Raw genomic sequence first — 26595 nt, 5'->3', positions numbered from 1 at the left:
ACTTCTGTGAAGCACTTGGTGGGTCAAAGTGCTCACCACACATCTAGATAAGTTCCTTAGGGGGTCTACTTTCCAAAATGGTGTCACTTGTAGGGGGTTTCAATGTTTAGGCACATCAGGGGCTCTCCAAACGCAACATGGCGTCCCATCTCAATTCCAGTCAATTTTGCATTGAAAAGTCAAATGGCGCTCCTTCCCTTCCAAGCTCTGCCATGCGCCCAAACAGTGGTTTACCCCAACATATGGGGTATCTGCGTACTCAGGACAAATTGCACAACATTTTTTGGGGACCAATTTCTTCTCTTACCCTTGGGAAAATAAAAAATTGGGGGCGAAAAGATCATTTTTGTGAAAAAATATGATTTTTTATTTTTACGGCTCTGCATTATAAACTTCTGTGAAGCACTTGGTGGGTCAAAGTGCTCACCACACATCTAGATAAGTTCCTTAGGGGGTCTACTTTCCAAAATGGTGTCACTTGTAGGGGGTTTCAATGTTTAGGCACATCAGGGGCTCTCCAAACGCAACATGGCGTCCCATCTCAATTCCAGTCAATTTTGCATTGAAAAGTCAAATGGCGCTCCTTCCCTTCCAAGCTCTGCCATGCGCCCAAACAATGGTTTACACCCACATATGGGGTATCAGCGTACTCAGGACAAATTGTACAACAACTTTTGCAGTCTATTTTCTCCTGTTACCCTTGGTAAAATAAAACAAATTGGAGCTGAAATAAATTTTGTGTGAAAAAAAATTAAATGTTCATTTTTATTTAAACATTCCAAAAATTCCTGTGAAACACCTGAAGGGTTAATAAACTTCTTGAGTGTGGTTTTGAGCACCTTGAGGGGTGCAGTTTTTAGAATGGTGTCACACTTGGGTATTTTCCATCATATGGACCCCTCAAAATGACTTCAAATGAGATGTGGTCCCTAAAAAAAAATGGTGTTGTAAAAATGAGAAATTTCTGGTCAACTTTTAACCCTTATAACTCCCTAACAAAAAAAAATTTTGGTTCCAAAATTGTGCTGATGTAAAGTAGACATGTGGGAAATGTTACTTATTAAGTATTTTGCGTGACATATGTCTGTGATTTAAGGGCATAAAAATTCAAAGTTGGAAAATTGCAAAATTTTCAAAATTTTCGCCAAATTTCCGTTTTTTTCACAAATAAACGCAAGTTATATCGAAGAAATTTTACCACTATCATGAAGTACAATATGTCACAAGAAAACAATGTCAGAATCGCCAAGATCCGTTGAAGCGTTCCAGAGTTATAACCTCCTAAAGGGACAGTGGTCAGAATTGTAAAAATTGGCCCGGTCATTAACGTGCAAACCACCCTTGGGGGTGAAGGGGTTAAAACCTGATTTAACCCCTTTCCAACATTGAGCGTAATAGTTCGCTGATGTCGGACTCCCTCCCTTTGATATGGGCTCTGGCGCTGAGCCCACATCTTTCCCGGGACATGTCAGCTGTTTTGAACAGCTGACATGTGCCTCTAACAGCCGCTGGTGGAATCGCGGGTGGAATTTAACTAGTTAAATGCCGCTGTCAAACTTTAACATGCGCTTCTGGGAAGCGAACCAGAAATCCTGCCCATCAGTGACCCTGTCACATGATCGCACATCACCGATGGGTTGGCATGACAACCAGAGGTCTCCAGCAGACATATATGGTTGTCACTGCCGGATTGCTATGAGCGCCTCCAGGTGGTCGGTGCTCATAGCAAGTCAGCAGTTCTGCTACATACAGGTGATGTGATCATGGCAGGTCAGTTTTAGCATTTAGTGAACATGGTAAAAAAACAACAACCCAAAAAACAACTTTGGGATTGAACTTTTTTTTGCAATTTCTCAGCACTTGGAATTTTTGCCTGTTTTCGAGTACACAACATGGTAAAACCAATGGTGTAGTTCAAAAGTATAACTCGTCCCAGAAAAAAAACAAGCCCTCACATGGCCATTTTGACAGAAAAAATAAAAAAGTTATGGCTCTGGGAAGAAGGGGAGCAAAAAAAAAATGAAAGTGCAAACCCAAAAATACCTCTGGTCGTTAAGGGATTAAACAATAGGTCATTTTCTGATGACACATACCCTTTAAGAGAAATCTGATATTTAAGGCCAAAAAAATACTCTAAACAACCACTGGAAATGGAATCTGTAGTATAATAAGTGATTATCGTGTTCCCGCTGGTGTGCCTTGTGCCCAGTCTCCCGGTCCTGCCGCTGTGTATAATGGGGTAACGTTCTATTATGTGACAGATGCAGACCTTGCACGGTTTTATGGGACGGGACATCTGCGTAGTTCGCTTGTGATGCTGGAATGAGACCTCACGGTGTTCCGTGCGCTTTTATGGGGGACGAGTAAACAATTTGCAGCTTGTGTCATCTTACATTGAGAATAACACACATACTGTACATGGGGAAATCTGGCGGAGAACGACACCAAAGTGTTTGTGCAGCATCCAGTTACCCAACCTAGAGGAAGTCAACGCTGAAACCAAATATTTGTCCATCCTGGCCGGCTTGTAGCTGAGCCGGCTGCAGTCAGTCCCAATATACCAGTAACCCCCGCTGATGAATCCCTCGTGTTATTCCTTTATGGAAAGCTGTATATACAAATTGCCAAGACCCCCGATCCCGCCTGGCTTGTATAGTTTTATTTTTGGCCTATCGTTAAGATTATAGGAACCAGGTGTTGGGCTTCTGTAATGCTGCATCGCTCTATAAGGTCAAGGTCTTTTAATATGGCCACGGAGTCGTCCTCTCCTACAAAGGTGTTATAAATATTTTTTGGGGAAAGGAACCCATATAACAACCGGTATGGTGTTATGACCCCAATGGCGAGGGTCTCAGAGAAACAAGTAAGTCTGCGACGTACAAAAATCCAGCTCATAGGGCAGTGGTAACTGGGTTGACCATATATCTACTCCTAACGCCAACACTAGCAGTAGCCGGGGAACATGCCTACGTTGATCGCTAGATGTCTCGCGCCAGCCGGAGGACTAACTACCCCTAGAAGAGGAAAACAAAGACCTCTCTTGCCTCCAGAGAATAGACCCCAAAAGTAGGATAGTAGCCCCCCACAAATAATAACGGTGAGGTAAGAGGAAATGACAAACACAGAGATGAACTAGATTTTAGCAAAGAGAGGCCCACTATACTAATAGTAGAATGTAGTAAGATAACTTATATGGTCAACAAAAACCCTATCAAAATCCACGCTGGAGATTCAAGAACCCCCGAACCGTCTAACGGCCCGGGGGGAGAACACCAGCCACCCTAGAGCTTCCAGCAAGGTCAGGAAACAGATTATATACAAGCTGGACAAAAATGCAAACCAAAACAAATAGCAAAAAGCAAGAAAGCAGACTTAGCTTAATCAAACAGGAACCAGGATCAGAAGACAAGAGCACTACAGATTAGCTCTGATATCAACGTTGCCAGGCATTGAACTGAAGGTCCAGGGAGCTTATATAGCAACACCCCTGACCTAACGACCCAGGTGAGCATACAAGGGATGAATGACATACCCAGAGTAAAATCACTAGTAGCCACTAGAGGGAGCCAAAAGGTAAATTCACAACAGTATGGCTTCCAAAGTTCCAACACACATATTGTAAGTTTTATGAACAAGTCAGTGGGAACGCAGCATAAATATGTGGCTTAACTAAAAGGGTTGTCCGATTTTGAAAAAAACCCTCTCCCCAGGTTCTATTTTTTATTTTTTTTAATTATCCTATACTCACCCTCCCCAAATCCAATGCTGGGTCTCTCCCACTGCTCTGGCTGTCTGTGATTGCCTGCAGCCAATAACTGACCGCAGCAGCTCTGCGTAAGTTCATGGCACGAGTAACGTTGAGCAAACTGATGGGTTGCAGGAATGTCGATGTGAAGTCGGCGCTACAGGCAACAATAGACATCAGAAACAGCAGCAGAGTCTCACTGGACCAGGGGAGGAAGAGTAAAGCCCTTTTTTTAATAAAACAAACTGCAGCCGAGGGAGATGAGTTTTCCGAAAAACCTCTTTAAGATCTGGCTTTGAATGCAAACCGTTTTAAAACCCCTACATACCATGTCACATTTTTATCACTCATGTTGTCTCATGTATTAGAGGGACCTTTAGGGCCCTTTAAGCACAAGGGTCCAAGGGCTTGAATGGGCTCAGGGATTCCCTCTTTGGTTCCTGCGAATCTAAGTTACGGCAAATAAACCATATACAGTGATTTTGGATTTTCCCAGGTCCCCAAGGTGGAGAAAAAAGGCTTCCACCACCTTAAAGAACCTACCAAGGTGGTCCTCAACTACGCAACCTTCCTGAAGGTCATCTGTAGAGTAGTGAAAGGTTCAGCAAGGTATAATCCTAGAGTCTTAAGCAGAAGACAAATCGGCAAAGTGATGTTTAGTATAAAGTTGTCCAATGTTTAGTGTTGCAGGTAGAAACATGTTCTTTCTAGTTACTTTTTATTAAAAAGTACAAACTTTTGTTGTGTGGCTGCTCAGGTTCTCAATGAGTCCTCCTGTTTCCAGCCCAGTAAGTAGACGTAGTTCTCCAGTGTCAGCGCTGATACGTGATCTCCATTGGCACAGCGCAGCAGAACATTTGTTCTTTGATTACACATCTCCAAAAGTCAGAACAGTACTTGCAGTAATACCTTCATTACATGAGGAAAGTGCTGGGAGTGCTCTGCTCTGTCCCCTCCAAGAAAAGAATGTCTCATTCAGGTGTGCATTAGTGGAGGCTGCCTGTAAATGCCAGAGATAAGGAGGAAAGAACGAGGCTCTGGAAGAGGAACTCTGACCCCGAAAACTGCAGATCAATAAATATATCATATAAAAGCTGTAATAAGAAAAATAGTCCCTAGAGCAGCCGCGGCTGCCAGTGGCATACATAAAAATCACAGGGCCCCATAGCAAACATTTTCATTGCCCCCCCACACAAAAAAACTCAAAAATTATATGTAATTATTATTATTTAACACACTAGAGAACAGAGAAGATAGAGCCCTGCTCTTGCGGGCTTAATATATGTATGGCTTAATATATATATATATATATATATATATTTTACAGCGGCAGGTAAATGTTTGGACACCCCTTCATCTTTTACATTTTAAAAATTACAAAAAGGAAAATGGCCAGCTGCAAAAATATGGACACCCTGCATGGTTACTGCTTATAATACCAGAACCAGGCAACATATTTGATACTGAGAGGAATATAATGGCACTAGATAGTGCCAGACAACCCCTCACCAAAGAACACCAACTCCATGTAAGCCATGTAAAAATAGGAGAAAACTCGGGAGTATAAAGATAGTAAATACTTTATTATTACATATACATAATAGTTACTTCATACCAAAAAATAGAAAACATGATAAAAACCAGGATGGTGATAGGAGTGGATAGAGATCACCAGGTGTGCAGCACCCATAGGGCCAACATGCATGTGAATATAAGCAAGAGACCTCTACTATAATAGTACATAAATGTATGAGCCAAAGTGGCATAGAAATAACAATGATCGAGGTTACTCTTACCGCTGCTGAGTCCAAGGGTGGCGCACACTGGGATATATCCTTAGGCAAAGGTCCACTCCTATCACCATCCTGGTTTTTATCATGTTTTCTATTTTTTGGTATGAAGTAACTATTATGTATATGTAATAATAAAGTATTTACTATCTTTATACTCCCGAGTTTTCTCCTATTTTTACATGGTTACTGCTTAGTAGCACCCACTTTTGCAATTGTCACAGTTTATAAACATTTTTTGTAGCCAGCCAAGAGTCTTTCAATTCTTGTCTGAGGGATTTTCATCCATTCTTCCTTGGAAAATTCTTCCAGTTCTGTGAGATTCCTGGGTCGTCTTGCATGTGCTTCTATTTTGAGGTCTAGACACAGATTTTCAATGATGTTCAGATCATGGGACTGTGAGGGCCATAGTAAAACTTTCAACTTGCGCCTTTTGAGGTCGTCTATTGTGGATTTTGATGTGGGTTTAGGATCATTATCCATTTGTAGAAGCCATCTTCTTTTCATCTTCAGCTTTTTTACAGATGATGTTATGTCTGCATGAAGAATTTGTTGAAATGTCATTCAATCCATTCTTCCCTCTACCGCTTAAATGTTACCCTTTGCCATTGGTTGCAACAAAACCCCAAAGCATGATTGATCCACCTCCATGCTTAATGGTTGGCGAGATGTTCTTTTCCTGAAGTTCTGAGCCCTTTTTTCTCTGAAATTCATGATGCTTGTTTAGATGTTCTTTTGCATACTTCTGACGCTGAATTTTATGGTGAGGATGCAAGAGAGGTTTTCTTCTGATGACTCTTCCATGAAGGCCATATTTATGCAGGTTTCTCTGAACAGTAGAACAATGCACCACAACTTCAGAGTCTGCTAAATCATTCCGAAGATCTTTTGCAGTCAAACGAGGGTCCTGATTTGCCTCTCTACCAAGCCTACAGGCGGCTCTCACTGAAATTTTGCTTGGTCTTCCATACCTTATCTTGACCTTCACTGTTACTGTTAGGGGACATTTCTTAGTTGCATTTCAAACTGAGAAAAGGGCAACTTGAAAATGCTTTGCTATTTTCTTTTTAGCCTTCTCCTGCTTTGTGGGTTTTGATGTGGTGATCTCTTAATTTTTGCCAGAGCTGTATATGCAGATAACTATCTGTATTTCATGAGGGCATAGATAGTACTGCCTCCTTGTTTCTCCCTCTAAATAATATGGATTCAGATAAGACCACCTCCCTGTCTCTAATTCAGTAAGTACGGTACTTTTTTTGTTCATTTTATGATATTTGCTGCATTTTTTGTTTCTAACAACCGCATTAAAATCCTGGAAATGACAAACTGTAGAAAGTTTGTTTGCAGTCTATGCAGACAGATTACATGACACCGTACGTGATTGCGCATTCAGTCCTAGTTGCAATTAGACAAAGAATTATAGCCGCCTTTAATTAAACAGGATTTATGTGTCTTCACTGTCTCTTTATCTGAAGTTGAGGGAGCAGTTTCCAGCCCTACTATTTTAATTGCCTTCTTATTTATTTTTATTTATTATTTTTTTAGGATATAATGAGTCCGGTTCAGGAAAGAGTTACTGTAGCTGCATCGCTGCTTTAATTTTCAAAGTTTGTTTATACAGAATTGTAGTTTAACATCTTTAGGAAATGGTTTTCAGAGTGCGATGACTGTGAGTATTATAACCGGCCGTGATATATTCCAGCAGGTATCTTCTCGGAGTTTATGACATGCTAATGAACATACCGCCATCTGTTCCACAGAGCTTTGGTTGCTGGGTAGAAAGGCTCTGTTAGCGCTCCAATCCGGGACTATTATTTTATATATTATCGTCAGCTGATTCCGTCTTCTGCTTTCAATGAAAAAAAGATTGTATCCGTTTAGAACGATCTGAATATATTTATACATTAAAAACAGACATGGCTTCCCCTTTACAAGCCACACGGGACGGCCGGGCCGACAGGCAGCTGCAGAATGCGGTCACTTCGGCGGAGGCAGGAGGCACAAAAAACAGCCCGTAAAACACACCACAAAACTGTCATCACAACATGGAGGCTGAAACGGTGAAAGAGAAATCTGGCGTAATGTAGGGAAAGACAAATTTGTTCTAGAACTTTTAGCGTCGGGTTTCTTTAATGGAATCTGTGACATCTCCGTCACACCCTTATCTCCTTACATTAAGTATTCAATAAAAAAATCAATTTCAAGGCTGACTTTTTGCCACGCAGCTAATACGGCCAAGACGGGCAAAACACACAGAGGCTGAATAAAATCTAGGCACGGTGTGAATAGGCGCCGTGCCAAACGCCACTTACCCAATCAATACTGAGTGATATTTTCTCCCTGAGTTCTGGAACGTTTACAGAAAATATTTACTTTTAGTAATGTAAGTTTTTTTTTTACTTAAAGGGGTTATCCAGAACCTTAACATTGATGGCCTATCCTTAAGATAGGTCATCAATGTCTGATCGATGGGGGTGCGACACCTGGAACCCCTGTGCCCTGTGCTCAATTCCAGAGCAGCTCCGTCTACTGATAGAGACCACCCTCTGTTGATTTGAATAGGGGGCGAACGTGCAGTACCGGCCGCGGCCACTATGAATAGATGGAGCAGCTCCTTAACTGAGCACCTCCGACAGCCACTGGCACCAAGAACTGCTGATTGGTGGGCGTACACCCACCAATCACACATTGATAACCTATCCTAAGAATAGACGATCAATGTTAAAGTCCCAGACAACCCCTTTAAATGATGAGTTACTGGGCTGCTTTCTGTAGTTTTGATAGGGGACAACCTCTTTAAAGTATTAATTTGTATTAGTGTAATTCATAATAATTTGAATTGTATTTTTTTGGTACTATTTAAAGAGTAGCATCTCAACTATTCATTAGGGTTGGTCTACTTTACTCCATCCCTTTTGTTAAACAAATCTCCTACTGATTAAAGTGAAGCTCAGGACTGCAATCGTCAGTGATCAGCTGTGAGCACAGCAGCAAGTGATCAGTTACCCTGCAGCACCCCCGCAGGAGAGAAGAAGCATTACACAATTCCCGCTGAAATCAGTGGGCTGCACCTGCAATACATAGACACACAGGGTCCTCCAGAGTTAGAGATAGTGGAGTATAGCTGGAGATGAGAGAATCGATTCCAATATTTTTTAGGATTCAATTTGCATGAGCCCACCAAACTTGTGGCCAGGCAAGGGGTTAAAACAACAACTAAAAATGACATTATACTCACTTGTTCTAGGTGCTCAGATGATTTTTTTACGCGGCATTTACTGCCATAGCTCCTGGGTTCTGAGCTGAAATCTCTGGTTATTCCAGTACTAAGGCCTGCACAATCACATGGGGGGTGGGATGATGCAAAGGTCATTGTGCAGGGAGGAGTGAGAGGTGAGCTGTGACATTGCCTATTGTGAATGGTGGATGTCTACTGTATATGGAGGTGTTATATGGAGGTGTAACCCTGCTTGTGTTGATAATGAGAGGAATAGTAGTCTAATATAGCCTCCCCCGGTGGATAATGTGATAATTGCATGGTGTAATTTAAAAAAATATATATATAGATAATCTATGGGTGATGGATGCTTCTGATTGGTTCTTCAACAGTGGCATGGCACCTGAAAGCTATAGGCTATAATGGCGTTTTTCTTTTATTTAGACATCTTAGAACATATCAAAAGGCTTATTGGCTGTTACTATAGCTGCTGCAGGGATTGCAGTTGTACCGTGGAGTCTACCGGGGCCCAAAACATCCCTTTAACCCTCTTGAGAATACCAATACTATTAAACATCTGTGATAGTTCGGAGCCCTTACTCAAGTTACATCACTGTCGTAGTCTGTACATAAAACAGACGTCATTATTGCCTATGATTAATGGATTTCGCTGATGGGCAACCATCAAAGTCTCAGTTTGATGTGTATTTCCCGAGCTCTCCTCCAAAGAATATGCTGAGCGTGAACATAAAATAAGAGGCTGTAAATGTTGTTTTATTGATTATTTTATAAAATCAATAGAACACATGGAAATAAGCAATTTTGTAATTTATCTCATCAGAGAAATATTCTTCTTTCTTCTCCTGGATTGATTTTTCTATCTAAGTTCATGGGTAAAATGTATAAAATGAAGACAGATTTTTTTTTCAGCTTACTGAGATAGGAGGTGACAGTTGGTGCTCATAAAGTTCTATGGAGAGGGAGGAGCTGGAGGCGGACACAGACATTCCACTGCAAGTTCTACTGAAGTGACAGGAAACACGCCCACTTCAACAAACTTTATTGACAATAAGCAAGTCTGTACAGTAGTTGACAATGCACACTCTTATCTCGCCCTACGATCGTGACATTTAGCTGAACATAATATATGGATTTATTACATATTTTGTTTTTACTTCCTGAGAACATTTTAGACCAGTTCTGTTTCCTGACAGCCATTAAACAGAGATTAGACTCGGGTTTGAAATAACATCATCTGGTTGAGAATGTGCTGTGTATAAAGAGTATTTACGGCAGATCGCTACCTGCCCAGCAATCAGGACAGTATTTTATAGGGCTTCGGAGGCTGATATAAAGTAAATTGTAGAAACGGCTAAATCACAGTTCAGGGGAAACTGGTTTGACAGGTGATAAGAACTTATTAGGACTCGGAATAGATAGAAGCCTTGTGGAACGCAGTAGAGACATTCTGAAACCGAACGACCCCCTGGGGACCATTGAGTCACCAATGTCTGTGTGGCGTAAGATGAAAAGTGGAAAACACAGGAAAACTTTACATTTTCAGTTTAATGCATCCATTCTACTGAACAATTTGAGGATAAAACATTGTAGAGTTGTACATCTGGTAACACCACACCAATGGCTCACGGGATACAAAACGAAATTCTAATATATATATATATATATATATATATATATATATATATATATATATACTGTATATATATAGAAAATTAGAATAAAAAATGAAACTTTTACCCAATTGTAACCAACACAGACAAATGAATAAAGGAAGCTGATTGCTAAAGAAAGCTGTTCATCCTAAAGAAATATAAAGAGTAAGTAAACTTTTAAGTTATGAAACTTTGTAAATCACTATATCAGTGGATGTGTCTTAATTTTTGTAAGAAATTGCTATAATAGTTTAAAGCTATAAAATAGTATATTTCCCTATCTTTTGCTGCATTAATATCAGAAGATGCTCATTTGGAGTACAGATGATGGCAGTGATGGGTCGGCTCAGCAGCTGTGTCTCACTAACTCTGGGGATAAGCTGCTACAGGAGATTATTCTGATAAACAGCACTCAGAGGAGGAGATAGGTGCTGCTGACCCATCACTGCCATCATCTGTACTCCCAAATGATGTATTCTGATATCAATGCAGCTAAAGGCAGGGAAATAAACTGTTGAAAAGCAGGGATTTGTAAGGCACCGATATTATATATTTAGTTTTACAGAAATGAAGACAAATTCCATAATAAAATCACTTGCAAAGTTACAGACCCTTCCATGCTGGACAAAATTATATAAAAAAAATAAAGTTTAGTTACTCCTTTAGTAAATGTAAATTAGATTTTTCTAAAAAAAAAAAAAAAAATTTAAATAAATAGGGCAGCCTGAAATACAGAATAAAGCCACTTTACTGCTTTGAAGCTTCTGATTGTTAGGGATATACTGCCTAACTCCTCCAGCCTTTTTAAGTGACTTCATTCTTTATCCAAGACAATCGTATTTTTCTAAAAATACATTTACTTAAATTTACCCTTAGGGTCCCAGAGGGTCCTTCTTGAATTTTGCCTCCTTGCCTTCCATGATCTACAAACCTGATTTTTTTTTATTATCTTTCAATAGAGTTGTGAGGGCTTGTTTTTGTGGAAAGATTTGTTTTTATCATTACCATTTTGGGGTCCATACAACTTTTCTGATCTCTTTTTATTCTCCTTTTTGGAAGTGAGCAAAAACAGCAATTCTGCTATTTTTCTTCTGTTTTGGTGTTGGCCATGTGGAATAAATATTAGTGAAGTTTATTGAGCTGAGAAAGTTACACACTTGGTGATACTAAATATGTAAATTTGTTTTCATTTTTTCTAATTTTCAGTTACTTTTCAGGAAAAGGGCGTCAAGGGCCAGAAACATGTCCTGCTAATGGAAGGCCAGTCTCTGCCCCTGTTGTACCCTTGGTTTAAAATCGGAGGTAGTTCCCTCAGAAGAAAAGAGAGGCATTGCAGGGATTATGTGATTATGGAAAAAGCTGAATATACATCTCCTAGATTTTCAGTGTGGGGATACGTAGGAGGGCATTTTTTTTAATGACCATCGGTTCGATCTCAAAGAGCGTTCTGTAGGAAGATCAGTCTTGTGCAAGCCTAGATAGGTCCACTAAGGTTTTCCATGCTATTGTCTTGATAGTATCAAGCCATCATGTTGCTGGTCTTCCACTTAGCCTTGTTCCTTCTATTCTTCTTACCATGATTTCCTTCTCCAGTGATCACTCTCTTCATACAATGTGTCCAAAGTAGGCAAGTCATAGCTTGCTGATCCTTTGCTTCGGGTGACATGTCTGGCTTCATTTGTTCCAAAATTGACTTGTTTGTTCTTCTTGACATCCATGGTATTGATAACCTTCTTCTCCACCACTGCATTTCAAAGGCATTGATTCTTGTTCTGTCTCGTTTCTTTATCATCCAGGTTTCACATTCATATGCCAAACTATGTACGAGCTATGTCTTGGTCACCATTGAAATGTTCCTTGATTTGAAGACCTTGTCCACTGACTTCATTGTTGAGTTGCCTATAGCTATTCTCCTATTGACTTCCGGTATTGTGGCGGCATCTTGAGTTTTCATCGGTCCGAGTAGGTTGAGGTCCTTTACCAACTTCTAGCTTGTTGCCGTTCATCTCACATGTGTTCCGGTCATACCTGGCAGGAGGGTTCCACACCTTAATAATCATTGCAATAGAAAAAGTTAAAAAGTGCCCACCCTTCGAATAAAAAGAAGTGCAAAAGCAGCACAAGTCTCTGTAATTCCTTTTATTGAAACTTGTTTTAAGGGGTTAGAGCTTGGCTATTTGGGATGGGATGTATCTGGTCAAGTTGTGGCCTAGTTCCTTTTGTACGGAGGGAAATTCTCAAATTTGGTTACTATGGTGGATGGTTTGGGATGAGCCTACAAACCCCCAGATCAACTCACTTGGGTTATGGAGGGTTTGGGAAGTCCCGCTTTCTGGACTAATGAGCCCATAGGTAGTGATTTATGGGTGAACACTAGATATGTAAATGCCTGGTGGTGAAGCGGCTACAGGTAATATGACCTGAGCAGGTATACTGCCCGCCAGAGGTAAGGGCCTTCCATCCTAGTGTGTGGTCTGGTTATTTCAGAAGGGACACGGCATGACGCGGCATTGCCCTTTGGCATGTGTTAATCAATAATCTTGCTGAGTTTGGTTCTGGTATATCCGCAAATCCCGGCATCCTTTCTTCAGGAGTCTCCCTATTGCTTGCTCCTATTGACTCAGAGCTGACTCTTCAATCACTCTCAGACTATTAGATATTGCTGGAAACAGCATCCACTTAGCCTTATGGATGAAGCATTTCGAAATGCTCCTATTACTTATCCTAAGGGCCAGCATTTCCCTGAGTGATATTTTCCTACGGTCTCTTGCGATTTTCACACTATAATATTAATTTGAGGCTATTAATTTCTTCGGCTGAGCACAGACTTAACCCTGAAGGACTCACATAATGTCAGCTGCCTGTGCAAATAGGTACATTATCAACAGGGAGAATAATCCTTTTGTATTATTATTATTATTATTATTATTATATATTTATACTTTACATTCAGTCTATTTTTTAGATACTGGGAAATTTTTAGGCTGAAGTCCTGATTTAAAAGTTAATATATTCGGTATATTAATAAATTAGATTATGCAGTGCTGTAATATACAGAAAAATACAAATAGCTGCAAGTAGCAACTAACCAATATATTCTCTTGCATTCACTGGGAGCAGTAATTATAATATATGCAATGTATGGAAACTGTCTAAGTATCAATTACACATTAGAGAAAAAAATCCTTGAATCCAACATAACTGGAACTAGATATGTGTCAGGTTATATATCGTATATGTAACAAATTACAAATGCTTTACAAAATAGAAGTGATATTTGTTTATTTTAAATAGCAAAATGCAAAATGAATGAACAAAAGATAAATTACATGAATATTGGGTGTGACTAGCCTTTGCCTTCAAAACAGCATCAGTTCTTCTAGGTACTTATCACGCACAGTGTAGGAAAGACTAAGTCTAACACAAAGGGAATGGGAACTAAAGGGAAGGGGGAAGCGGAGACCCCTGAACTGATCTACCGTCACCCTGTCTGTCCTACCGTCCCTATATAGGTTCCGCACCTATCGCTGAGCAGGATACCTAATCCCTGTGTGACCCTGGCGATAAGCCCTGACTCGGGAAGGACAGGATAGGCGCTAGTCAATCCCACTAACACTAAAGACAGCAAGGATAACTGTAACAAGGGGGACAGGCTGACACCCTCCAAACGCCAAGAGGACGTAAGCAGACTGCTACAGCTCCAAGTCTCAACACAGAAGTGCAAACAGGAAATAACACCTGGACCTTCCAACTGAAAGTAGGGAGTTATAACCACCAAGGTCCAGGTGTGGTTATTAGCATCGGGGGAGGTAGCCACTAGTCTGCAAAGCAAACAACCGAGACCTTCTACAGATAGATGCAGTGCAACGGACTGCAGCCTCTGACACATCCATGACTGTACTTGTCAATTGCACACAGTTTTTGAAGGAACTTGACAGGGAGGTTGTTCCAAACATCTTGGAGAAACAACCACAGATCTTCTGTGGAAGTCACTTGTGCAAATCCTTCTGTCTCTTCATGTAATCCCAGACAGACTGGATGATGTGATATCATGGCTCTGTGGTAGACATGTCATCGCTCCCAGGACTCCTTGTTGTTTTTTATGCTGAAGATAGTTCTTAATGACATTGGCTGTATGTTTGGGGTTATTGGCAGGCCTGCAGAATAAATTTGGAGCCAACCAGACACCTCCATGATGGTATTACTTATTGTGCAAAACTTAAATACATTAAAGATGTGTGGTTAGTTCTCCAAGATGTTTGGAACAACCTCTGTACCAAGTTCCTTCAAAATCTGGTTACAAGTGATGTGTTGAGGGTTAAGGGCAGTCACACTAAATATTGATACAGTTTAGATTTTTCTTTTGTTCATTCTATTTCCATTTTGTCAATTGATTAAAGTAAATTACCCTAATAATATTTCTATTTTGGAAAGCATTCTTACTTTTGCTACTATAATTTTTCTCAAATTTAATCATACTTGAGCAAAATATAGTGCTAGCACCACTTTGGGACCTGATGGACCTCATGGAGTCAGTATTGCACTATTGGTATGGAATGTATGACGATCAATTAGATACAGATTTTTTTTTAAACTTTTTTTTTAAACTTTTACTACTGCCTTAAGGTTTGGGGAAAAAACTTGTCCGTCAGGCTCAACCTATATCTTAATGTGTTGATCCGGAGGAAGGCAAAAAAAAAACCCTATGAGGCAGAAACTAATGTAATTACCCCATATTAGGATAAACATTCCTTTGAGTCTCCAAATAAAACAGACCAGTTCCTTTTGGATCAATGTCCCATTTCTAGAATTTAGTACCCATAACCTGTAATATCATTCAGGTGAATCAACCTTTACAACATCTTGTAGCAGAGAGTTCCATAATTTCACTGCTCTTACAGTAAAGAATTTATAGTATCTTTACTCGCACAGTAAAGTCTTACTGCTTGTACTGTAAAGAATCCATTATCTTACTTCTCGTACAGTAACAAATCACAGTCAGTGATGATGATTAACACCAATATTCAAAGTGTGGACGCACGATTAACTTGTCTAGAGACAAAACTATGTTCTCGTCATGATCTTCAATGCCTTTTTTTGCTGCATCCCAAGTGATTTCAGTAAAGCAATGGTGCCAGTGCAGCTTGTCCGTCGGTAGGAAACGAGAGTTCTTGTTATGCTCAAATATTCCCAGCATGACTGCACTAATATCAGTAACAATACAGTACAGGGTGAAAATGTCTACATATGTATTCAGCTCCCTGCTGCTTATGGTGGGGGGAGTGATTGTAACTGCTGGAATCAGCCTCTGTGATTGCACCGGCGCACCTTCATCATGGCACGCTGAGAGTCAGGAGACCCCGGCTGATGGCTTATCAATCAGTGGAGACCCATAGACGGCATGCTGACCCGCGTCTTACTTCTCCTGTGCTGGAAAAATTCCAACATGCATACACGCAGCCAGGGTGTGTATAGATAGAGATCTTAGTGATACACGTTGGTATAAATATACAGTCTATTATATAAAATCTATATATTTATAGTATAATGCCAATTGCTCTCATTATGTGTAGTACTTAAAAAAACAAACAAACAAATATTGCTTTAAAAAGGATCTGTCACTTGCTATAAATATCTAATTTTTTTATCTGGTATAAATGTCTTTGTTCTCCTGAATCCGGCAACGTTTTTCTATTGTTCCTGCTCTTCTTCGTTGCTGAGATACGGCCCATTCTTCCCTGTATGTAAATCTAGGCTTGTTAGCCAAGTAGGCGTAGTCTAAGAGAAAATGTCCATGCACACTTGATTTAACCCCTTCATGACAGATGACGTATATATACGTCATATGTCGTGTCTCCCCCTGAGTCCGCACCATTTCCGGCACAAGACAGCTCTTATGATCAGTTGACATGTGCTCCTAACAGCCGCGGGTGGAATCGATATCCACCCTCGGCTGTTAACATGTTAAATGCCTCAAAAGCTCATCACTAGCTCAACCGCACATCGCAGGGCGCCGATGGGTTGGCATGACAACCCAGGATCTGCAGGAGACCACCGTGGTTGTCATTGCCGATCTGCTATGAGCACCGCTCTGTGGCCGGAGCTCATAGCAGATGATCAATTCTGTGACACATAGCGGGGCTTGAGCCCTATGTGTAGCACAAGCAATCAGAAGCTGGCAGCTTTAAGTCTCTTGAGGAGTAGAGTTGAGCGAATTTCTTCGGGTCCCCGCTTATTCGGCAAGCTATAGTGCTTGCCGAATAAGCTGCAAAGGGAACCTGGATACATGGAGCGCGCCGGCTGATCGGCACCGCAGCTGCATATGTCGCGGCTGTGTCACCGTCACAGCACATGCATGGAGAGCCTGTGTGTTGGCGTGGCCAGACTTTTCAAAATCCCTTTAAACAAATGTCTGTATATGTAAAACATGGACACCTCGGTTCTGCCAGATCTGCTGTCCATTCTCCCAGTACATCACAAATGGGATCATCTTCGATAATGTCCTTATGTACTAATATTCTCAGGGAATGTCATTGTGAGACAAGCCCTAGAGCATATACTGTATATCCAGGTCTACTCATTAACTCCCTTCTGTGAGTTCATAAATAGGTTATATATGACCACAGTTTTGCCCCTTAATCTCTGCAGCCCTGATTCTGTGTGTTGTTCAGTGGCTGACTTTGGATTGTTTTGACCCGACTCTGTTTTCTGGTTTCTCTGGTATTGACTCGACTTATATGACCCTTCTCTGCCATTTCACTTCACCGGCCAGCAGTGACTCTGAGAAACCAACACCCGGGGTTCTTGTGTAAGACCAGATCCCTGTTTAGGGATAAAAGTGTGAAGACCAGAGTTCCTTTTGGACCTTCTAGATGTAGTGACTTGCACAAAGCATTTCTGTGGATGTCCTATTAAGTGCCGCCAGGTTACCATGAGCAGAGCTAGTTTATAGACAGTGTTTGAGTGCAATACCTTTGTTTTATTTTATGGCCTTTTCTGTATCTCCAAGTGTTACATTAGGACTCCATATTTATGAGTTATAATAGTTGCCATTGAAGCTGCTTAAATCGGAGCTGGAAATCTCTTCCCTAACTACGCTACCTTTTTACAAACCATTCAGGGTGTGTAAAAAGTATTATTATGCATTATGGACATGATTTCTGTCTGTCTCAGACTCACTTGATACAATCTGAAACAGAAGATCTGAGTTTATTATGCACTCGTAGAGATTTTCTTATTAATGAAGTCCCAAAGAACAATTTGAAACGGGTGGTCTGAAACTCATATTGATTTTCATCCTAAATGTCTATTTATTTTACCAATATAATAGTTTTTCTAATATGGTTTAATTAAAAAGTCCCTGCCCTTCCCTCTCTAATCTAACTGCTTTCCTGGTTTTTTCTTTTTATTTATTTCCGTTAAGAATCCACAGTGCAGGTTGGGATACTCAAATGGTACATCATTGGGGGCAGCCTCTGTCTCCACCCTGACATTAAGCGCATTCAGTTACATCTGTTTCAGGGGCCGGGCTAGTCCCTGCTCTACTGAGCATAAATCGGTTGTCAAATCTTACATATGCTCAGGACGAGCTCCCTTCTTATTGTGCAATATTCTTTGTGCACAGTGACAGTGCGCTCCCTCTCCAGCTCTAATTACAAGAGATGATCTGGCAACAGAGAGCATTGTTAGGAGAGAGCTAGCAGAGACCAGCCTCGCCTCCGAAACACTTTCACTTTTGTAGGTGTGGCATGTCTCTGCTCCCCGTGTTTTTTCCTTACAATGCGCACTGATAGTGTGCTGATAGTGTGCTCTACTATGAAGGAGTGCACTGTCACTGTGCATTGAGAAAAATATTGCACGGTAAGAAGGAAGCTCTACTAATTGACAACTGATGTATTCTCAGTGCTCAGTAGAATAGGGAAGAGAGCAGCCCTTGAAACACACGTCACTTATGACCCTTTCTTTCAGGGTGGGGGCAAAGTCTGTGGCCTCTGCCCTTTGATGAAGCCCCGTTTGAGTATCCCAGCGTGTACTAAGGATTCTCAAACAAAGCAGTTAGATTAGCGAGGGAAACGCTGGGACCTTTTTATTAAACCGTATTTGAAAAACTAAAATAAATAGAGCGACTTTTAGGGTGAAAATCAGGATTAGTTACGATCCACCCCTTTAACTCTGCTGTAGCTGGACCTCCTTCAGTTCAACCTCCACAAGAGCAAGGCATAATGGAATTTGGATGCTATCAGGTTTTTAAAAAGTGCAATCCTACAAGGTTTAATTTATGGATATTTCTCTTCTTCCGTCTGATGTCCTTACCTGACATAAAAACTCAGAATTTGCTGCCCTTGTGGTTTTTTTCTAGTGGCGGCTGGCAGCATTTTCACATTATAAAGTCATCTTGCATGACAGAAGTTAGGATGAAGACGATGTCGATGTCACGGGGAATATAGCAAAATAATTATAAAGTAAATGTCTTTGTTTATACTCCGAATCGATCTGCGCTAAGATTAAAGATATTGGTTCCTGCAATAAGTGCTTATTGATTGATGTTCTTTCTCGGCGTTTGCATTGGATGTTACATGCTGATCCAACAAAATAGAACCGTGACCAGTATCCAAGCCAGAAAATGTGACAATGACATTGCCATCTCATAAATACAAGTTGTCCAGAATAATACGACCATAATGTTATGTTCTATAAACTTTCAAAAAGAGACCTCCAATGTTTGGCATGAATTTGACGAGCAAGGGTCACCATACCCCAGCTTTGCCCACTTAGCTGGAGCTGGGTGAAAATGGCAAAACTTTTCAAAAATTTTGACACTAGAATTCTAGCCAAAAAAAGCTTTGATAAAACAGACCCAGTAGGCGAGTTCCTGTGCCTCGTTAGAAACCTGAGGAAACGGCCCGTTCTTGAGCTGGTTAATCCCCTATATTAGCTGGGGGCATAGCAGTGTGGGGTGCAGAAGTAGTACTTAAAGGGCTCAAAGATTCCTCTGATTCACTAGACCACAAGAGCGGTTTAAAAACAGATTTGCATTCCACGCCAGATATTAAGCTCGTGTAGAATCCACCTGAAAAAGTGCCGCAAAAAATGAACATTGTGCTCAGCAATGTCAAAACGACATTTTTTCTGCACCTTTTCTGTCGTATGTCGTTTCTTTTAACTGCTTCAGGATTCAGAAACCTTGAAGCAGTAAAAAGAAATAACATTCATTCTTTGGGTGACTTTGAAAGTATGGAGCAAAGACGCTGGCGGCGGCGGTGGAACCACTAGAAAGGCAAGTGAAAACCCACCGGCAAACACTCTTCAGGAAATTGCCAGCAGTGTCGGTTTTACCTTGGAAAACTTGGCGGTTCACTCAACGTCTTAACGAGGCAGTGTGAACATAGTCTTAACTAATATTTTTGAGGAGTTTTTGGAGCAAAAATTGAGCGGAAATTCTCTAAACTCTTTTTGAAAACTCTTAAGTTCTGCTTCGAAAACTCTTCAAAAAGACTCATTGTGTGAGTCATTGAGTTTTCTTCCTAAACTTATATAGCAAAGTTTTTGAGGAGCTTTGAATTTTTGAGGAGGATTTTGAGAGTTTACGCTCAGTTTCTGCTCCAAAAGCTCCTGAAAAAGTGGTGTGCTTTAAACACTAAGCAATTATCTGATTACATATTTCTATAAAATTTGTGACCCTCCCAACCCGTTCACTTTGCCAAGAGTGAAATGTTTATTCTCCTACTTTGCTTGATGCCCCTCAAGCCACACAAGTTTTTGCATGCACAACTCAGTTTTTTCGATATATCTTAATTATTAGTTTCAAAGTTTGACTTTTGGCCGCCAAAAGTCCTTTGGACTCACAACTACATCGGAAATAGCCATTGAGGGAATTTCCTAGGATTAGACTTCTTTAGACTCTTTTATGGATGACCTCTTGAGGGATAAAAAACAGAGAAGGTTGTCATGACCCTAAGGCTGTTGCGTTAGTCCAAACAAGAATCAAACACAGAACCTAAAATTGACCTGAGCCTTAGGGGTATAGCAAAAAATCTGTTAAATTTGATCTGATGCCCAAACATGCCAGGACCTTGTCTGTAAGACATTCTTCTTCTAGCTAGTCTTCTCTTCGGCTTCTATATTTGAGTCCTAAATTGGGGACCCGTCTCTAAAATATCACCAGATATTCGAAAACATAGAGCCCCTTTAGTTTTCTGTCCTGTAACGCTATATACAGCATATAACAGAGGATATAACAGGATAGCTACGCTCCTGTAATAAATAAAACTGCGGCACATTTGCTGTAACTGCTATAAAACCGCATTGTCAAAACAGGAAAAGTTTTATGCCTGAAGTTTTATTTTTATTGGTTGCAAAATCCACATTATTAAACAAGTAATATATAAGTCAGAAAGCATTTATAGAGTATTGATTTATGTTCTCAAGCCACAAGCAGTGATATAGCTAACAATCTATACATCTCATGCAGTTATCATTATTACCCACAGACTGACAGACGATTAAACAATGATTTTCTTCCTTTTATGCCACCAAACTTTAGAGGTGTCACAGTGCGCTCAGACAGTAAACGCTCTCCCGGCATTTACCAAACCCAAACGCGTCCATCAGACGTCAGATAGAGAAGTGTGATCTGTCGCTCCACAGAACACGTCTGCACTGCTCCAGAGTCCAGTGGTGGCAGCTTTACATCACTCCAGCTGACATTTGGCATTGTGCTTGGTGATGTAAGGCTGCATTTAGCTGCTCAGGCATAAAGCTCCTTGTGGGGGCGAAGTGTTTACCATTATGTTAGTATCAGTGGAGTTTTGGACTCTATAGTTATGGAGTCAGCAGAGTGTTGGTGACTTTTCTGCTCTCTACTCCTCAGCTCTTGGGGACCCAGTTCTGTAACATTACGGGGTCTCCACTTCGTGGCTGAGTTGCTGCAGTTCCTTGCACTTATAAATAATATCACTCACAAGTGATGGGGGAAGATTTAGGAGGGAAGTAATGTTATGAACAGACTTGTTATACCAGTGGTTCCTATTACAGGACCGCGCTGGTATCAGGGAGCTCTTTACCACCAACCGATCTGTCACATGTTAGTAAAGGCAGACGGCATGGTGATGGGCCGGAAGTTATACACTGGAAGCAAAAGGCCTGATGTTATACACTGGGGGGCGAGGAACCGGATGTTATACACTGGAAGAAAGGGGCTGGATGTTATACACTGGGGGTCGGCGATGGGCTGGATGTTATACACTGAAGGGTGGGGGGCCGGATGTTATACACTGGGGGGTGAGGGGCTGGCTGTTATACATTGAAGGGCAAGGGGCAGAATATTATATACTGAGGGCAAGGGGCCAGATGTTATACACTGGGGGCGAGGGGCCAAATGTTTTTCCCCTGGGGGTGATGAGCTGGATATTATATATTGGGGGGTGAGGGGCTGGAAGTTATAAACGGGGGGGTGGGGCCGGATGTTATACACTGGGGGGCGAGGGGCTGGCTGTTATACATTGAAGGGCGAGGGGCAGAATGTTATACACTGGGGGGAGGTGCAGGATGTTATACACAGGGGGGCGAGGGGCCGGATGTTATGCACTGAGGGCAAGGGGCCAGATGTTATACACTAGGGACGAGGGGCCGGATGTTATACACTGGGGGCAATGAGCTGGATATTATACACTGGGGGGTGAGGTGCCGGAAGTTATAAATGGGGGGTGGGGCCGGATGTTATACATTTTGGACGATGGGTCGGATGTTATACACTGGGGGGCGATGGGCCAGATGTTATACACTGGGGGCGAGGGGCTGGATGTTATAGACTGGGGGGCGATGGGCCGGATGTTATACACTGGGGGGCGATGGGCCGGATGTTATACACTGGGGGGCGAAGGGTCAGATGTTATACACTGGGGGGCGAGGGGTCAGATGTTATACACTGGGGGCGAGGGGCCGAATGTTATACACCCGGGGAGGCGAGGGGCCGAATGTTATAAACTGGGTGAAAATGATCTTGAATAAGAAATCTGAATTCAGCGATTGTGAAATGTGTCCCAATACTTTTATCCATATACTGTAGTATATCATATGGTAATAGGGGCCGTGCTACAAATGTTGTATTAAGACCCATGCGCTTCAAGTTAACCCTATAGTCATATAAATCACAATTTGGCATAGAATATAGAGAGGAGGCATGGTGGTTTATATGACATTACCACCCATTTACAATTTTTAGTTCACGTTTTGCAGTCAGAGATATGCACACTTATTCCTATCTTCCTATTTGTACTGTATGTATTGAGCCTTATATGCGGGGATCCTCCTAAAATCGATATGCTTCAGTTCTATCCTGCTGATCTACAATATGCAGTTTTGTAATACAGGATAAATTAACTCCTGTCCAGATTCAACTGGGTTTAGTTTGTCCCAGGCCAAACTATACCCGGGGGATGTAAAATGTAAAATAGCCTAGTTAAAACGATACCCCTCCAGGCTACAATATACCCATCTATTTTATGAGCCCTTGTAAATGAGACAGATTTTAGATGCCATTTTTTAATAACTTAAACCTGACTTCCCCGTAGTGGGGAAGGTATTTGTGTTTTTAATCACATGATGAAGATTGATCTTACAATACGATGTGACTGGTAACGACGGCAGTCATTACATCTGAGATTACTCTGTTGTCCAGTAAGATGAGCGCTTTTACCTTAGAATACAATGAGAACTTGATCTCATCACTTCACTGATTCTCGCCCTGTCTCTGATTGGTTGTAAAGTGTGCAGATCTTCTATCATTCTCAGACCCACAGCTGCGTGTAATGTGTGACTACTGAGAAGTGCGGTAGATTCTTTACCTCATTATATCTTTGTGGAAGTCTACTATTTCTACTGATTGAAGTTTTTCTGGTTCAAGTAATAAGTCTATGAAAATAGCATAGGCCATAATAGCCATAATATACCCGGGATATAATCAAGCCTAGGCAGCTTTAACCCCAGGACTCAGGGTATACTATGGCCTGTTACACCGGGAAGGTAACTGCTATTACACCTGCAGAGAGTGGGGGGTGAGCTTGGAAAATGTATGGTGACTTACATATAGGTGTGCTTTGAACTTCTGGGCTAGGATTACTGTAGATATCCCTATGGAGTGGTTTATATATATATGTAATATATATCTCATTCTTACAGAGCAGCTGTGTAAAGATGGCCTGCGGAGAGCCTGTGTAAAGAAATAAATGCTCTCGGCACATAGTTGTCCCTGTTCTCAGCACATCTGCCCATCACATAGATCATCCGTTGATTTCAATGTTCACCATGCAATGCCTCATTTCTCTGGGAATAATCCTGAAGGACAAATAAGCACTCATAGACTGGTTCTCCCACACATTGCGGCTGATCTCTGAGGCTCTCATAAGTGGGGCCACCTCTGTCCATGTTCAAAAAGAATACACAGATATGAATGAAGCATTAATGGCGACCTGTCACTTGCCATAAAAAATGTAATTGGTTTCTTCTGGTGTAAATACCGCTGTTCTCCTGAATCCGGCGTTGTTGTTTTTTTTCCGTACCACTCTCCACTCCTAAGATAAGACCCCATCTTCTTGGTATAAAAATGTATTCTACTTTCTGAGAGTCTTCTTGAGGACCACTCCTACTTGGCTAAAAAAGATTAGATTTTTTTATACAGTGAAGAAGGATCCGTATCTCACCAATGGAGAGGAATAGGGAACTAAGCAATGCTAGATTCAGTAGAAAAAAATTACAAAGTTATGGCAAGTGACAGGAACTCTTTAAAGCAAACCTGTCATTCCAGGTAACTTTTCGGAATAAGCTCTTCTGATTGTGTACATGAGGAACAACCGTATTTTTGGCCATTTTATGACTTGCATCTTGAATTTTTCACCAGTTTTCTCTACAGGTTTCAACTCTAATTTTCTGTTCCCTCTGAACTGGTGGGTGCAAACTACTGTAGCTGCTATCATGTCTTCTATACGCAGTGCACACAGAGATGGATTCCTGCTTTGTTTTCTCTTTGTAGCACATAACAAAGAAGCAGCAGCAGCAGCCTAGAAAACATTGTATAGCAGTACTTAGCTGTGTGGCTGTGAATCCAGCACTGGAGTGAGGTACAAAAAGTTGCTTGAAGCTGGAGCACGATCTCCCTGTGTCTCCCTAGTCTGAGTTCTCCTCCTCACACTTAACTTCTCCTTGGAGTATAACAGGAGGTGCAAAGTGCTCACAGTCTAACTTGCTTTGACCAAGACCAATTTGGTCTGATTTTTCAGAGTGAATAACAAATTCAAGAGGTGGAAGAGAGGGAAGAAACACATAGAAAAAAAATCATATTTTTCTTAATATATTAAAAAGTTTCTTATATTTGCCTGTAATATTGATTTATGCAAAGTTTGATGAAAGGACATTGAGACCTGGCAGTAGTGGCCTAATGTCTCTACATACTGTGCTGTGTGAGGGGGCGAGTCTGTGTTAGATTATATTATTCTTCTTTTTCTGATCAGTTCCCATCAAATTCATACACTTCAAATATCAGGCTATGTTCATATCGCATCTTTGGCACATGCCAGTGTCTCCATCGGGGCTTACATCTGAACTCCTGAAAAGTAGTATTCAGGGGCGAAACAGACAACAGAATCATTGAGTTTAATGAAGCAGATGGAGTCACTTTGTGTTCTGTCTGACCTCTTTTTCGGCAGTCGTCGTCTTTTTGAGGTGGGTACCAGAGCACAGTAAGCGTCTGTAATCGCCTAAAAAAGGCAGAAAGTGCCAAAAAGGAGGTGAGAAAGGGCACAAAATGACTGTTTTTTTTTCATTACGCTTTATGACCCGTTTCGCCCAAATCCCGTTTTTCAGGGGCTTTAGATGTAAGTCTAGATAGAGATGCTTACATGTGCCAAAAACACAATGTGAACCTGGCTTTAAACAGTAGTTGCCTTTCGTGAAAGGATGGGGCTCCAAGTTGGCTTCATCTCTCTTCATAACGGTTATGTGTCCAAAGGCCATGCCACCCATCAATCAGTGATGGTGGCAGAGTGGTTCCTGTCCACACATGGGTATCAATCTCCATTTCTATAGTAAGATGTTGTCGACACAAGCATTAATTTTGCCTACATCATGGCTTCACCCTCGTAGGTGACTGATCCACTTTAAGTAAAAATGTTGTACAATCCCATTGAAATTCACTGTGAATCATCAGCTTGTGTTTAGCCTCTCCATTCACCTCCATAAATCTTAGTCAAGGATGAGCTAGGGTCGTGTGGTAAATAGACTTTGTGAAATCTGACTAATCCGCTATCGATGCGCTGCTGATCCCGGGAGGGGGAGGGTCACGCTACATATTGATTTTTGTATGGCGAAAATCCAACACATGGATACAAAGGGGTAAAAAATGCCACTACAGTCATAGCAGGGGAAAATAGATTAAAATAATCCATCATTTAATGGTTTCTGAAAAAAAAGTTTGGTAAGGTATGCATCTTATTACGAAAATATATACGTTTTTATGGAAGAGTTTTCCTTCCTATTTTCTCACAATAAGCAGATCACAAAGTTTCTCCCTTAAGCGACCCCTAGTGATCGTCTGTAAAGTAAGAAGAAACCTGGCAGTAAGTGTTTCATTTCCCTGCAGTGCCTCTAAAGGGAAAATGAGGTATTACACCATCCCCATTCAGATCAGTTGGTTATCTGTGTAATGTAGGACAAGTCAGGGAGAGAGGGCTGCTTCATACTCTGGCCAAGAGATGAAGACCCTGAACTGAGGGCTTCCCTCTATTATCTATCCATGGAAGAATGGATGAAAATCCCCAAAACAAGAATTGAAATACTCTTGTCTCTTGTTAAAAGCTGTGATACTTTCAAAAGGGGGTGACACTAAACTTTTTCATCGGCCCATCTTCCTTTTTGTAGTTTTTAAAATGTAAAAAGATGATAATTTTTTTTTTGGCCTAAAATACCAAGGAAATGTGTCGTCTTTAACTTTAGGCCTTTTAGAGATCATTTCATCTTTCACTTACTCAACTGTTCACAAAAACAGTCATTTTGAGCAGGGGTGCCCAAACTTTTACATGCCAGTGTAGTTGTCAACATTTCTAAACATTTGCAAAACCAAGATTGAATAATTGATTTTTTAATTTTTTGTAGATAGACAGTAAATCTTTCGAATAT

At 41.1% G+C, this 26595-nt stretch overlaps 1 protein-coding gene across 3 annotated transcripts in view; it reads left to right on the top strand.

The window, feature by feature from the left end:
* The window catches only part of SORCS2 (sortilin related VPS10 domain containing receptor 2), a 1081958-nt gene that overhangs the window by 52529 nt on the left and 1002834 nt on the right, over positions 1 to 26595 (top strand). The gene's annotated exons all lie outside the window — the stretch shown is intronic.

The sequence above is a fragment of the Ranitomeya variabilis genome, chromosome 1, assembly GCF_051348905.1.
Source record: "Ranitomeya variabilis isolate aRanVar5 chromosome 1, aRanVar5.hap1, whole genome shotgun sequence".
Lineage (NCBI taxonomy): Eukaryota > Metazoa > Chordata > Amphibia > Anura > Dendrobatidae > Ranitomeya > Ranitomeya variabilis.
This window is presented reverse-complemented; position numbering and strand designations above follow the sequence as displayed.